General features: G+C 46.1%; 1 long non-coding RNA gene across 1 annotated transcript; it reads left to right on the forward strand.

The window, feature by feature from the left end:
• The first annotated feature begins 4,351 nt into the window (after positions 1-4,351).
• LOC103165903 lies at positions 4,352-12,152 on the forward strand. The gene is made up of 3 exons (XR_484698.3): positions 4,352-4,536; positions 5,437-5,545; positions 11,898-12,152. It is a non-coding gene; the product is annotated as an uncharacterized LOC103165903 (long non-coding RNA).
• The last annotated feature ends 1,409 nt before the right edge of the window (positions 12,153-13,561 follow it).

The raw sequence follows: 13,561 nt of genomic DNA on the forward strand, positions 1-13,561 counted from the left end.
AAACGGCATCATAATAATAGCTGTTATTACGGAGGATCAAAGGAGGAGAAACGGACTGGAATGACAGTAGGAGATATTTCATTCTGATGCAAGCGGAACTTCCTGATTATCAATCAGTGCTTGGTACTGAGCACGTGCTATGTTCAGGACACCGTATTAAGCCTTGAGGACGGGACAATTTAGCAGGAAGACCACCGGAATGGGCTACCTCTGAGCGGTAGTAAAATGTCACTCTTGGAGATATTTGTGAAAGGGAAACAGCATGGCCTCGTGGATAGACCATGGTCCTGGGGGTAAGAAGGACCTGGGTTCCTGTTCTGGCTCTGCCACTCATCTGCTGTGTGACCTCGGGCAAGTCACTTCACTTCTCTGTGCCTCAGTTACTTCATCTGTAAATATGGGGATTAAGGCTGTGAGCCCCCCCCCCCCCCCCCCCCCGGGACAGGGACTGTGTCCAACCTGATTATCTTGTATCTACCCCAGGGCTTAGTACAGTGCCTGGCACGTACTAAATGCCTAATAAATAGGTGTCACTGGGTCCTCTATAAGCTAGTTACTTTCTTGCCTGGGAACAGGGAGTTTATCCCCTTATTGGGGTCCCTTGCAGTTAGAGATTCTTTAATCCTCACGGCTGGACTGCCCTGGGGTTGAGGAAGGGGGAAGATGGCCATCGCCAACCCAGTCATCCCCAAACCGGGGAGCAGTCACAGCGGGGACAGGCCTCAGAAACATATCTCCATGCTGTGGAGAAGTAGTGATAGTGTATTTATTGAACACCTACTATCCCAAGCTTGGCCCCTCCTACTTGACCTCGCTTTTCTTCCACAACCCAGCCCGCACACTTCTCTTCTCTAGTGCTAACCTTCTCATTGTGCCTCAATCTTGCCTGTCTAGCTGCCAACCCCTGACCCACATCCTGCCACTGGCCAGGAACGCCCTCCCTCCTCAAATCTGACAGACAATTACTCTCTCCCGCTTTGTGTGTAGAGCACTGTATGAACCCCCACTATGGGTAAAGCACTCTGCTAAGCCCCTGCTGTTTGCAGAACACTGTACTAGGTCCCTACTGTGTACTGAACACTGTTTCAGGCCCTACTGTGGGTAAGCAGCATGGCTTAGTAGATAGAGCACGGGCCTGGGAGTCAGAAGATCATGGGTTCTAATTCCGGCTCCACCACTTGTCTGCCTCGGGCAACTCACTTTACTTCTCTGTGCCTCAGTTACCTCATCTGTAAAATGGGGATTGAGACTGTGACCCCCCCCACCCCCCACACGTGGAACAGGGACTGTGTTCAACCCGATTTGCTTGTATCCACCCAGTGCTTAGTACAGTTTCTGGCACAGAGTAAGCGCGCAACAAATGCCATAATAATAATTATTATTATTAGATCACTATAATAGCCCTTGCTCTGTGCAGAACACTGTACTAGTCCCTACTGTGTGCAGAACACTGAACTAGGTCCCTACGGCAAGCAGAGCACTGTAGTAGGCTCCTACTGTGTGCAGAGAACTGTACTAGGCTCCTACTTTGGACAGAGCGTGATTTTAGGCACTTAGGAAAACGTCATAGGAGTAGAAACCACAATCCTTGCTACAACCGAACATGTACTGTAGAGAGCACACTGTGCTAGGCACCTAGCAGTACATGGTAAAAGTCAGTGATCGGATCCCCGCCCTTGAAGAGCTCGCGGGTTAGGGGTGACGAGTTGTCCACTAGAGAAAAGGGAAAATTGCAGCGATGTGAGCTCCCGTCGTGGTCTATACTCTTGCCTTTGCCACACGGCTCTGCCCGGGTCCCTTCTACGAATGCCCAGCCAACCTTTAAAGACTCATTTCACTCATTGCCAGTCATCCCGCCTCTGCCAAAGTCACTGCCGGGGGTAAGGAAATGAAACCTCATTAAAAAAACCAAAAAAAAAAACCCCCAAAACCCCCCAACTTGGAGCTCCTGAAACTTCAAGTTCCCTTTCAAGGCCAGAGATCAAACTGGGTCCACTGCTTCCAGTGATTTGACAGACTTTCTTAGGCAGGGGCAAATTCATTTGAAGTCCCGTTAATAACGCTTGCACAGGACACCGTTTCAACTGTTGGGGAACTGGGGTTCCAAAATTATCAGGCCAAGTTAATGCAAAAACATTCGTTCTGTTGCCTGGGGCATTTTAGCACACAACCAGTTGGTGGACAATGAGATTTTATCCCTTATTAGATGGCACACGGCCATCCTAAAGGTTCTCATTCTGCCCCGATTCCAATTTGGATGTTCAGAAGGGGAGGAAGATAATGGGACTCAAGCTGGACGACTGCCATTCTCCTCCCGGTCCCCGGCTACCCACCCGACAATTTCCAAGATTACAGCTCAAGCCTACCGCTGTTCGGTAGTGATTTGGGCTTCTAAACGGAATTAGGATATCTGGCAAGCCAACAGAACTTCTCTTTTGGAAATCTCCATCCTCCAGGTGGTAGACCCAAGATTAAAGAGATGCCTTGGGGTCTCGGGCTTTTGCGCTTCCAGATCTTGGAGGAATGAAGCCTTTCAGAGACGAGACTGCCACTGTCTCGCTAAAGCTCAGAATGGGGAGTGGGTTTTCGGGTCTCTCTGTTATCGCTACTTCAATGAAGCAATTGTATTTATCGAGCGTCTACTGAGGGTAGAACACCATACTAAGCGCACGGGAAGGTGCAATACGACAGAGTTGGGAGACACGTTACTTTACAAGTGAAGCGGCGAGGTCTAGCGGATAGAGCACGGGCTGGAGAGTCAGCCGGTCATGGGTTCTGCCATTTGTCTGCTGTGTGACACTGGGCAAGTCACTTCGCTTCTCTGGGCCTAAGTTCCCTCATCCGCAAAATCGGTATTGAGACGGTGAGCCCCATGTGGGACAGGGACTGTGTCCGACTCTATCTACTTGTGTCCACCCCAGAGGTTAGTACAGCGCCTGGCACATAGTAAGCACTTAACAGATATCATTATTGTTATTATTACTACCTCATCGGCACAGAGACTTGGGAGACTCCCAAGTACAGTACAGTGCTTAGTACGGTATATTATACTGTACAGTACAGTCTTAGTACAGTGCTCTGCAGATGGTAAACGCTCAATAAATATGATTGACTCACTGACTCGTCTTACTTCACCACTGACACTTCACCCATGTCCTGCCTCTGGCCTGGAACTTCCTCCCCCTTCCTATCTAACTTACCGTCGTTCTCCCCATCTTCAAAGCCTTATTAAAATAGCATCTCCAAAAGGCCTTCCCAAATGAGTCCTTCAAATGCAACTGATTGACTGACCGACAGGCACGTCGAGTCCCAGCCTCTCTGGGCTAGACGCATCACCCCAGATTTGAGCCGGAGAGTGGCCGGGGTGAGGAGAGGGGCCTGGAATCCCTAGGGGATCATTTAGAGTTGATGTTATTCACCAGGGGCGTAGCGGGTCAGAGGTCATGGGTTCTAATCCCAGCTCCACCATTTTCCTGTTGTGTGACCTGGGGCAAATCACTTCACTTCTCTGGGCCTCAGTTACCTCATCCGTAAAATGGGGATTGAGATTGTGAGCCCCATGTAGGGCAGGGACGGTGTCCAACCTAATTTGGTTATATCTACCCTAGCACTTAGTACAGTGCCTGGCACATACCAAGTATTTAACAAATACCCACCCACTCAAAAAAAAAAGCCAAAAAACTTCGTGTCAAGCCCTGTTCTAAGACCTGAGGTAGATACAAGTTCGTCAGGTTGGACGTGATCCCTGTCCCACATTGGACTCACAGTCTAAGCAAGAGGCAGGACAGTATCGAATCCCTGTTTTGCAGTTAAGGGAAATGAGGCAGAGATGGGAAAATTTCTCTACTGCCAGGCCATGAGCCAGGATTAGAACCCAAGTCCTTCTGACTCCCAGGCTCATGCTCCAACCAACGGGCCACTCTACTTCTCATAGTAAGTGCTTAATACCATTAAAAAAAAGTCTGCAGGGGGGAATTTTTTTACCTTCCAAAAGGCCATCAGTCCCTCCAGGAGGAATCTATATGGCGTCCCACTTCGGCTAAGCAGCTTCGGCTGGCTCCCTGGGCTTTTTTTCCCTTGCTTCCTAGGGGCAGAGTGCTACATCCAAATACCGTTTAGACTATTTCTTCTTCTGTTATGCTGGGATCCTCTGGATGAGTTAGCAGGGAAGATTAAAGGCCATCCAATCCTAATTCTCTAACGAGGTGTACCCATTGCTAGAAATAAATCCTCACACCTATTAGTCATTTCTGTTTCCCTGGCAACTGGCTAGTAATCAAGGGAATCTATTCACCTGGACCTCACAGATGTACACTATTTAAGGGCCTCTGGTACCCACCCTTTTGTCAGCCTATTTGATTAAAGGGGAGATATGCGGGATGGTGCTTTTCAGGGACAACTGTTCTGATGACAGTTGTCCAGAATGCTCCGTGGCCTCTGAGCTTGCTTTCTTAGTCTAGTCCTAGTTCTGGTGATGATCATTGGGGTTATTTGTTGAGCACTTCCCAAGTGCTAAGAACTGTACTAAGTGTTGGGGTAGATACAAGATAAGTGGGGCTCATAGTTTTAGTAGGAGGGAGAAGAGGTATTGAATCCCCATTTTGCAGATGAGGAAAGTGAGGCACAGAGACACTCAGTGACTTGCCCGTGGTCATACTGCAAACAGATGGTGGAGCTGGAATTAGAAACCAAGTCGTCTGATTGCCAGGCCGGTGTTCTTTCCACTGAGCCCACTGGTTCTCCTCAAGGTGGGGAGGGCTTTGGGGCAATCGTGATGAAATATTCTGCCTGAAGAGCTACCTAGGGAATTCTGGGAAGTGAGTGGGTCAAGCCAGAATCCCCAAACCTGAACGGTTAAAACTAGTGGAGGAGAACTCCAAGAGTACTTAGACTGGGTGCCCCATGTGGGGCAAAAACGGTATTCACTCTGTCTTACGTCTACCCCAAGAAGTGGGAGGGCATATAGATCATCGCGGAGGGACTGATGGCCTTTTGGAGGATAAAAAATTCCCCCTGTAGCCTTTTTCTTTTAGTGGTATTAAGCGCCTACTATGAGAAATAGAGTGGCCTGGTGGTTGGAGCACGAGCCTGGGAGTCAGAGGACTTGGGTTCTAATCCTGGCTCGTGGCTTGCCACGTAGTAAACAACTAAGAAATACCATAATAATACCAAGATTGCTGTCGGCTTCTTACAGTGTTAGGCGTAGAGCGTATGCCTAATAATTACTATTACTACAGAGGCACAGCGTCAGCTCTCCAGTATGGGACTATAAACGGGTCCTGCACGTCCAAAGCCTGGGAACGCAGTGTACTTTCACACTGCCGACCTACTCTACTGTTGCAAACTGAGCCCTCTTGGGAATGTGATTAGCAGTGATGAGAGACTGTGAGTGGCCCTGTGCGGACCATCATCAATATAACCAATTTCTTTGCTCAGGTTCTGGGTCCTGACATCTCGGGATCAAGGATCTTCTGATACTCTCCTTGAGAAACTCCACCCGTCTGGTGGAGCAGCAGTGGAACGAGAGGTGGAAGAGATTCACCAGGTATCTTTACTCTTTACAGTTTTACCCCAGCTTGTTTCAAATTCCTCTGGATCTTCACTCTCTCCTGGGAAAATATTTCACCGCAAATCATCCAGATTTCACGGGATGGAAACTTTCCACGACTACCGACCCAAATTTCCATTTCCTTAATTACATTTTTTTCTAATTAGACTTCTTTCTGCTAAGCTAATTGCTTCCTTGTTCCCTCTAAGGTGTTTAGCCTATTTACAAGCGTGCAACCCATTCCCTCAGATACTTCTCTGCCACGCGCCTCTCCCAAGCATGAAGATCCCTTGGTTTTCAGGACTTGTTTTTCAGAAGAGACATTAATCCAGGACTTTGTGTCTGGGCAGTCTAATGATTACTGGAAGAAAACCCTATCGGGAAACTTTGTTTCAGCGTGTCAGAAAAGCTTCTGACCGCTCCTTCGGGATAGGCTGTTGGGTTGCATTTTGAAGCCCAGGTTGTATCCACTTTGCCCGTGTAGATAAGGTTATTGGGCCTGTGTCTGCAGCGTGGAAGAATGGGACAGAATCTATTTGACCAAACTGTAAACACCTTGAGAGCAGGGGTTGTGTCTACCAATAACGTGCTCTGCATCCAGTAAGTGCTTGATTAATTCATCGATTGACTGAGTGGTGGAGTAAGCTGGGTACAGTTTTGTATTTCCACATATGCCTTACCCAGCCTCTTCAACAGGTAAGCTCAGTTGAAGCCTGTCCACCCTTCTAACTTGCCCCACAAGGGTTGAATGATTAAGAATCCTGTGGGCCACCCAACTATTTACTTTTTTGAGCCCCCGTGTGACATCATTATATCATGTTGCAAAGGTCTTTTATTTATGGCGATCGTTAGGCACTTATTACGTGTCAGTCACTGAACTGCACTGTAGATCCGAGTTAATCAGATGGGACACATTCCCTTTATTAGTAATAATAATAATGATGATTATGATGGTATCTGTTAAGCGCTGACTATGTGTCGAGCTCTGGGGTAGATACACACAAATCAGGTTGGATACACACATGAGGGCCTCACAGTCTTAACCCCCATTTTACAGCTGAGGTAACTGAGGCACAGAAAAGCGAAGGGACTTGCCCCACGTCACACAGCAGACAGGTGGCAGAGCCGGAATTAGGACCCAGGTCCTTCTGACTCCCAGGCCTGTGTTCTATCTATTAGGCTATGCTGCTTCCCTGTTCCACGTAGGAGTCGCGGTCTCAATCCCCATTTTACAGATAAGTATAATATAGCAATATAACAGACACATTCCTTGCCCACAACGAGCTTACGGTCTAGGGGGAGCAAATTAGGTTGGACACAGTCCCCGCCCCACAGAGGATTCACAGTCTCAATCCCCCATTTTACAGATGTGGTAAATGGTGTCCAGAGAAGGTAAGTGACTTGTCCAAGGTCATACAGCAGACAAGCGGTAGAGCTGGGATTAGACGTTGGGTCCTTCTGACTTCCAGGGCTGTGCTCTATCCACTTAGACCATGCTGCTTCATCTGATGGGCTTTTACCCCCACCCTAAAATCCTAATTCCCTCAACCTGCTGCCATCCCCACCTTGGGAAACTCTGAGAAACACAGGCCTGGAGAGAGCCTGTCTGTTAACCGTTCAGGAGATGTGTATCTCTCCCATCAGAGGAGGGAAAATGAGCTCAAATAAGATTCATTCATTCACTAGGATTTATTGAGCGCTTACTACATGGAGAGCACTGTACTAAGCACTTGGAATGGACAATTTGGATGTAACAGCAATGCCAAGCCCAAAGGCTTGCAGGCCAATCAGAGCCAGAACTGAGGATGCAAACTCACCCTAAGAGGTGACTAATAGTTTGACAAAACTCCATTTATCCAGTTCACTGTGGGTGCAGGAGAAGCCAGGTATTGAAAAATTCCAGTTACTGAGAATCGCAGCTTCCCGGAAAGTCTTTTTTCTCTTCTTTTTTTTTTTTTTCTGTTAATGGTACCGGTTAAGCACGTGCCGTGTGCCAGGCAGTTTTAAGCGCTGGGGTAAATACAGGGTAAACCGACTGGAAACAGTCCATGTCCCACTTGGGGCTCACAGTCATAATCCCCTATTGACAGATGAGGTAACTGAAGCCCAGAGAAGTGAATCGACTTGCCCAAGGTCACACAGCAGACCAGTGATGGAGTCAGGACTAGAACCCGGGTTCTTCTTACTCCCAGGCCCACACTTTATCCACTAGACCATGCCGCTTCTCAAGTCTTCCGCCTGCCTTTCCCACTTGGCTAAGGGGGTAACTTCCACGGTCCTGGGGGAGAGTTAATGCTGGAAAGCTCTAGTTTGGTTGCCTGCAGTTTGACTTCCTTAAAACGCCCGGGGAGAATTCTATCATCCTGACTTTTTGTCAACCCTAACCCCTGGCAGAGACTTTCCCAGGCAAATCTCACTTTTCTCATCCTGGTCCTTCCTTTCAAACATGCCACTCATGAGACGTTTTGGCTTCCTGAGGGAGGCACTGTGGCCTAGGAAAAGAAGCAAGGGACCAGGCAGCCTCTGGACTGTAATCACCCTTTTTTTCAGTGATATTTCTTTGGCTTAGTGGAAAGAGCCCGGGCTCGGGCGTCAGGACATGGGTTCTAATCCTGTCTCCACCACTTGTCTGCTGTGCGACCTTGGCCAAGGCACTTCACTTCTCTGTGCCTCAGTTCCCTCATCTGTAAAATGGGGATTAAGACCATAAGCCTCATGTGGGACAACCTGATTACCTTGTATCTACCCCAGCGCTTAGAACAGTGCTTGACATGTAGTAAGCGCTTAACAAATACCGTAATTGTTATTCAGCATTTAGAACAGTGCTGGGCACTAGTAAGTGCTTAACAAATACCATGATTATTATTATTAAGTGCTTACTATTTGCCGGGCACTGAATTAAACACTGGGGGAGGTGCAAGCTAATCCTTGGTTCTAATCCTGGTTCCATTACTTGCCCGTACTACGACCTTGGGCAAATCTCTATTCTTTAGCTTCCTCAAATGTAAAATGGGGTTCCGACACGCCCTCCTACTTAGACCGTGAGCCCTTATGGGACAGGGTAACTTGTATCTACCCCAGAGCTTAGACTAGGGCTTGGTACATATTAAGTCTTTAACAAATACCATAAAAAAAGCCTTGTGTACCCAAAAGACTGACAGTCTCTCACCTGTCCTTTTTATTGTTTTTATACTGTCTTTATTTCTCCTCCTTTTCTCAAGATCCTTAAGAAGCTTCTGCTTGCGAAGAGCTTCTCCTCTCTTGACTGCAGGGCCCCACCTTGGTCTATCTACAGCCACTGACTCCCAGTTTTCATCTTAGACGCTGCTAATAGTGATCAGTCGATCAGTCGTATTTATCGAGTGCTTACTCTGTGCAGAGCACTGCGTTTAGCTCTGGGGACAGTACAATATAACAGAATCGGTAGAACGTGTTCCCTTGCCTCAAGGAGCTTACAGTCCAGAGGATAATAACGGTCACTATTAATGATAAAGGACTCTTTGAGATGGTCCTTGCCCTTTTCAGAGTCTGTAAATTCAGCCTCTCAGGTTGAGCTTCCTCTCTTATTCCACTGATCAACTTCTTATTAATAGTAGGTCCAGGCTTGACCCCTGTGAGCCAGCATTAATTCACCTTGCTTCCCCCCGTTATGCTCTGCCACTTTTCATTAACTGGAATTTACCATAGACCTCCGCCGCTTCCAGTCCCCTGGTAGAGTTTTAATCCACTGCCTCTCAAGCCCAAGCAGAAACCCTTTTGTTTACCTCTCAGCTCCAGATTTCACGAGTCTGACTCACCTTTCTGAGTTCATGTTTCAGGCCTACTGGCCTTTAGGGAGTTTTTCTTCTTTTGCTTTGTAAATCGCTTAGACATTCCGTTCAAGGGAATCCACTGAGTGTCTATTGCATGAAGAGGGTCACGGTAGGGGCTTCTTCTTCAAATGCCGTCGAGTCGTTACGGACCTATAGCAACTCCATGGACGTACCCTCTTCAGAACATCCCATCTTCTGTCGTAAAGTCATTCTGGTATGTGCATCCACGGAGTTTTCTTGTAAAGAGACGGAAGAGGTTTACCATTGTCTTAAGTGCAGAAAAAGCTTGAGTTTCTGCTGTTGTCTTTGATAGACGTTTTGATCACTTGAACATCCAACTTTCTTTCCCACGCCTTGGCTGCCCAGCGCAGATGGTACGGGCTTAGGAGAGTACAATACAAGAAAAGAAAAATGTAGCTCCCGCCCTTGAGGAATTTAGAATAAAATCAGAACTCTTGTTGTGTTGTACTCCCCCAAGTGCTTAGCATAATGCTTGGCAAACAGTAAGTGCTTAATAAATACCACTGATTGACTGAGACAGCAGGCATGGAATCTATACGCACAGTGTAAAGGGAGAAGCATCATGGCCTAATGGTAAAAGCACGGGCCTGGGAGGCGAAGGCCCGGGGTTCCAATTCCAGGGCTGCTGCTTGTCTGTTGTGTGACCTCGGACAAGTCATTTAACTTCTCTGTGCCTCAATTTCTTTATATAATAAATCCATCAATCATTTAGTGAGCACTTATCGGGTGCAGAGTATTGTACTAAGTGCTTGGGAGACTACACAATATAAGAGTTGGTAAACATGTTCCCTGTTAAAATATATATATGTATATATAATATATATAATATAATACATATGTATATATAATATATATAATATATAAAATCTAGCAAAGGATTTTATAATCTAGAGGGGATTGAGTACCTGTTCTCCCTCTTATTTAGCACGTGACCCTCCTTTGAGACAGGGACTCTGTCCAACGTGATCATCTTGTATTTATCCCTGTGTTTAATACAACGCTTGACATATAGTAAGTGCTAAATATGGCTGCTGGGATGACACAACCAGGAATGATATGGATTAATCCGGGAATGACCCCCGAGGAGGATGAGTTTAAAGAAGGGGAGGGAGGCTCCGATTTGAAGAGGGGGAGAAGTTCCTGGTCAGGAGTGGGACGGGGGGAGAGTTGTAGCTTTAAAATTCCAAAAATATAACTGCTTTTTTTTTTTCTGTTTTTTGTTTCTCTCTCTCTCCTTGCCTATTCTACGGCTCAAAGCTGTGTTAGCTTAGGTCTGTGAAATGCTGGGACCAGTGGACCCACACTCCCAATTAATAGTATAATCTCTCATATTTATTGAGTGCTTACTGTGTGCAGAGCACTGTACTAAGCACTTGGGGGAGTACAATATAACAGACACAGCCCCTGCTCACACTGAGTTTACTAGAGGGAATTATAGTACGTAGAGAAGATAATCCATAGTATCTCACCGTGGATATGAAGTGGTCTGTCTTGACAAATGGGGATTATTTATAAGGATTTTTTTCTTTTTAACCAAATAGGAGGTTCCTTAAGTCAGTTTGGATATGAGTGCTTTCAGGTACCTGAGGAAGAATGATCAGAAGTAGTTTTTAATAGACTGGAAACTTGCTATGGGTGAAAATGAAGAAGCACAAAAATCAGAGTTAGAGTGAGGATGGGAAGGAAATTTCTGACAGAAGTGGTTTTATGGGTAATGTCAGGCTGGTTTTCCAGTCCAATGGACTGAGAGGGTGGGAATTGTTATATTAAAAAAAAAAAAGGTAATGATTTCCATTGTATTTGCTGGGAGGCACTTGAGGTGGGACAGCTTGGAGGTGCCATTTGAAGACTTCAAACAAATGCTTCACTTAGCAAAGCTATATCAAATTCACATAAAATTAGATTATTGAGTAGCAAGCTTTGATGTCATTGAAAGGCTGCACAAAGAACCTCCTACACAAAGATAGTCAATTAAGATTTTTGATTAAGATGGTCATTTAAAAAAAATAGTGCCTTTCTTGTAGAGAGATAGGATTAATAGTGATATGCTCTCTGGAAAGACTTTTTCTGAGATGAAACAGGTCAGTGGAATTCTTCCTTTCATCATAAACTGGTGATGACCAGCCCCGTCTCTTGACTTTGGTGTTGGGAGGACTTACAGTGTGTGGATTATTATTACTGTGTTTACCAAGTATTTCTGTGACAAGCACTGCGTTCATCTTTAGTGTAGAAACAAGATTATCAGATGGCTTCAGTCTGTTTTACCTGTGCTCTCATTCTCAAAGGTAGAGAAAGAAGACCATAGCCCCCTTTTACAGATGAAAAAAAAACTGAGGCGCAAAAAGTTTTAAATAATTACCCCAAGGTCAGACAGCCAGTGGCAGAGCTGTGATAAGAACTCCAGCCTCCTATCTCTCATCCCTGCTGTGTGACCTTGGGCAGGTTACTTAACTTTTTCCTCCCTTAGTTTCCACAGTAAAATGGAGATGAACTATCTGTTTTCCTTCCCCCCTTAGACTGTGAACTCTCTGCGGGACTGCACTCGACTACCCCAGCACCTCGTATGATGCTTCGGGACATAATAAGGATTTAACAAATACTGCAAATATTATTAGACTCGATACTTCCATGTTAGCAATGCGATGGAGAGGAAAGCTAATCCCATCAGGACTCTTCAGCTACCTCAGAGTCAGCAGCCTTCCTCTCTCCTCTTATGTGACCCAGCTCTAAAAGTGTTTCTTTTTAATAAAAAAAAAAATAATTCTCTCAAATTTGCCCATCGCTGGATTGCTTACATCACTAGATTGGAAATCCCTCAAGGCCAGGGACCATGTCTATTTATTCTACTCTTAAACGCTTAATCTAGTGCTCTGTATAAATGGGTACTCAGTAAACACTATTAAGTTAATCAGTAGCTTAAGGAAGACTATCTCCTCCTCCATGATCTTCTCCACTGTCAAATGTGTCTGGTGCACCACTTGGGAAAATAATAACTTATTTGTTGAGTTATCCCAGAGTGTTATCCCATCAACTATTTCAATTTATATTCCCGAAAGCCATGTGAGGTAGAAAGAGGCAGGCATTATTATTCCCATTTTATGGGTGAGAAAGCTGAGGCACAGAGAATTTAAGTAACTTGCCCCAGTTCACGCAGCCAGCAATTGGCCGAGCGGGGATTAGAACCCAGGTCCTCTGACTCCTAGACCCAGGCTCTTTCTACTACAGCACACTGCTTCTCGGCTTCTTGTGGGCAGGGAACCTGTCCACCAACTCTGTTATACTGTACTGAGTCCAGTGCCTAGTAAAGTGCTCTGCAAACAGTAAGCGCTCAATGAACACTACTGATTGATATTAAGGACTTATTATACGCCCAAACTTTAAGCCAAGCATGGGAATAGGTGTAATATAATTAGATCTTCTGAGTTCCCTACCCCACAAAGGTCTTACCCCCTAAGAGGTAGAGAGAGCTAAATTTATCCCCCTTTTACAGATAAGGAAACCCGAGGCACGGAGAGATTAGGTAACGTCTAAAATCACACGACATTCATTCAACTGTCTTTCATTCAGTCATATTTACCGAGCACTTACTGTGTACAAAGCACTGAACTAAGTGCACGGGAGAGTACATTATCACAACAGACACGTTCCTGCCCACGGCGAGCTCACAGCCTAGAGGGGGAAACAGGCGGTTTTAAAAATAAATGAATAGATAAATAAATCTGACAGATGCATACATATGTGCTGTGGGGATGGGAGGGAGGATGGAAGGAGGAGTACACCAGAGCGGTGCAGAAGGGAGTGGGAGAAGAGAAGAGGAGGGCTTATTTAGGGAAGGTTTCTTGGAAGAGATGTGCCTTCAATTAGGTTTAGAAATGGGGGAGAGCAGTTATCTGCCTGATATGAAGAGGGAGGGCATTCCAGGCCAGAGGTAGGATATGGGCGAGAGGTCAAGGCACAGTGAGAAAGTTAGCATTAGAGGAACAAAGTATGCGGGCTGGGTTGTAGTAGGAAAGTAGCGAGGTGAGGTACGAGGGGGCAAGGTGATTAAGTGCTTCAAAGCCAATGGCGACGCGTTTTTGTTTGATGCGGAGGCGGATGGGCAACCGCTGGAGTTTCTCGAGGAGTGGGGAAACGTGGTTCGAACGTTTCTGAAGGAAAATGATTCGGGCAGCAGAATGGA

The sequence above is a fragment of the Ornithorhynchus anatinus genome, chromosome X1, assembly GCF_004115215.2.
Source record: "Ornithorhynchus anatinus isolate Pmale09 chromosome X1, mOrnAna1.pri.v4, whole genome shotgun sequence".
Classification (NCBI taxonomy): Eukaryota; Metazoa; Chordata; class Mammalia; order Monotremata; family Ornithorhynchidae; genus Ornithorhynchus; species Ornithorhynchus anatinus.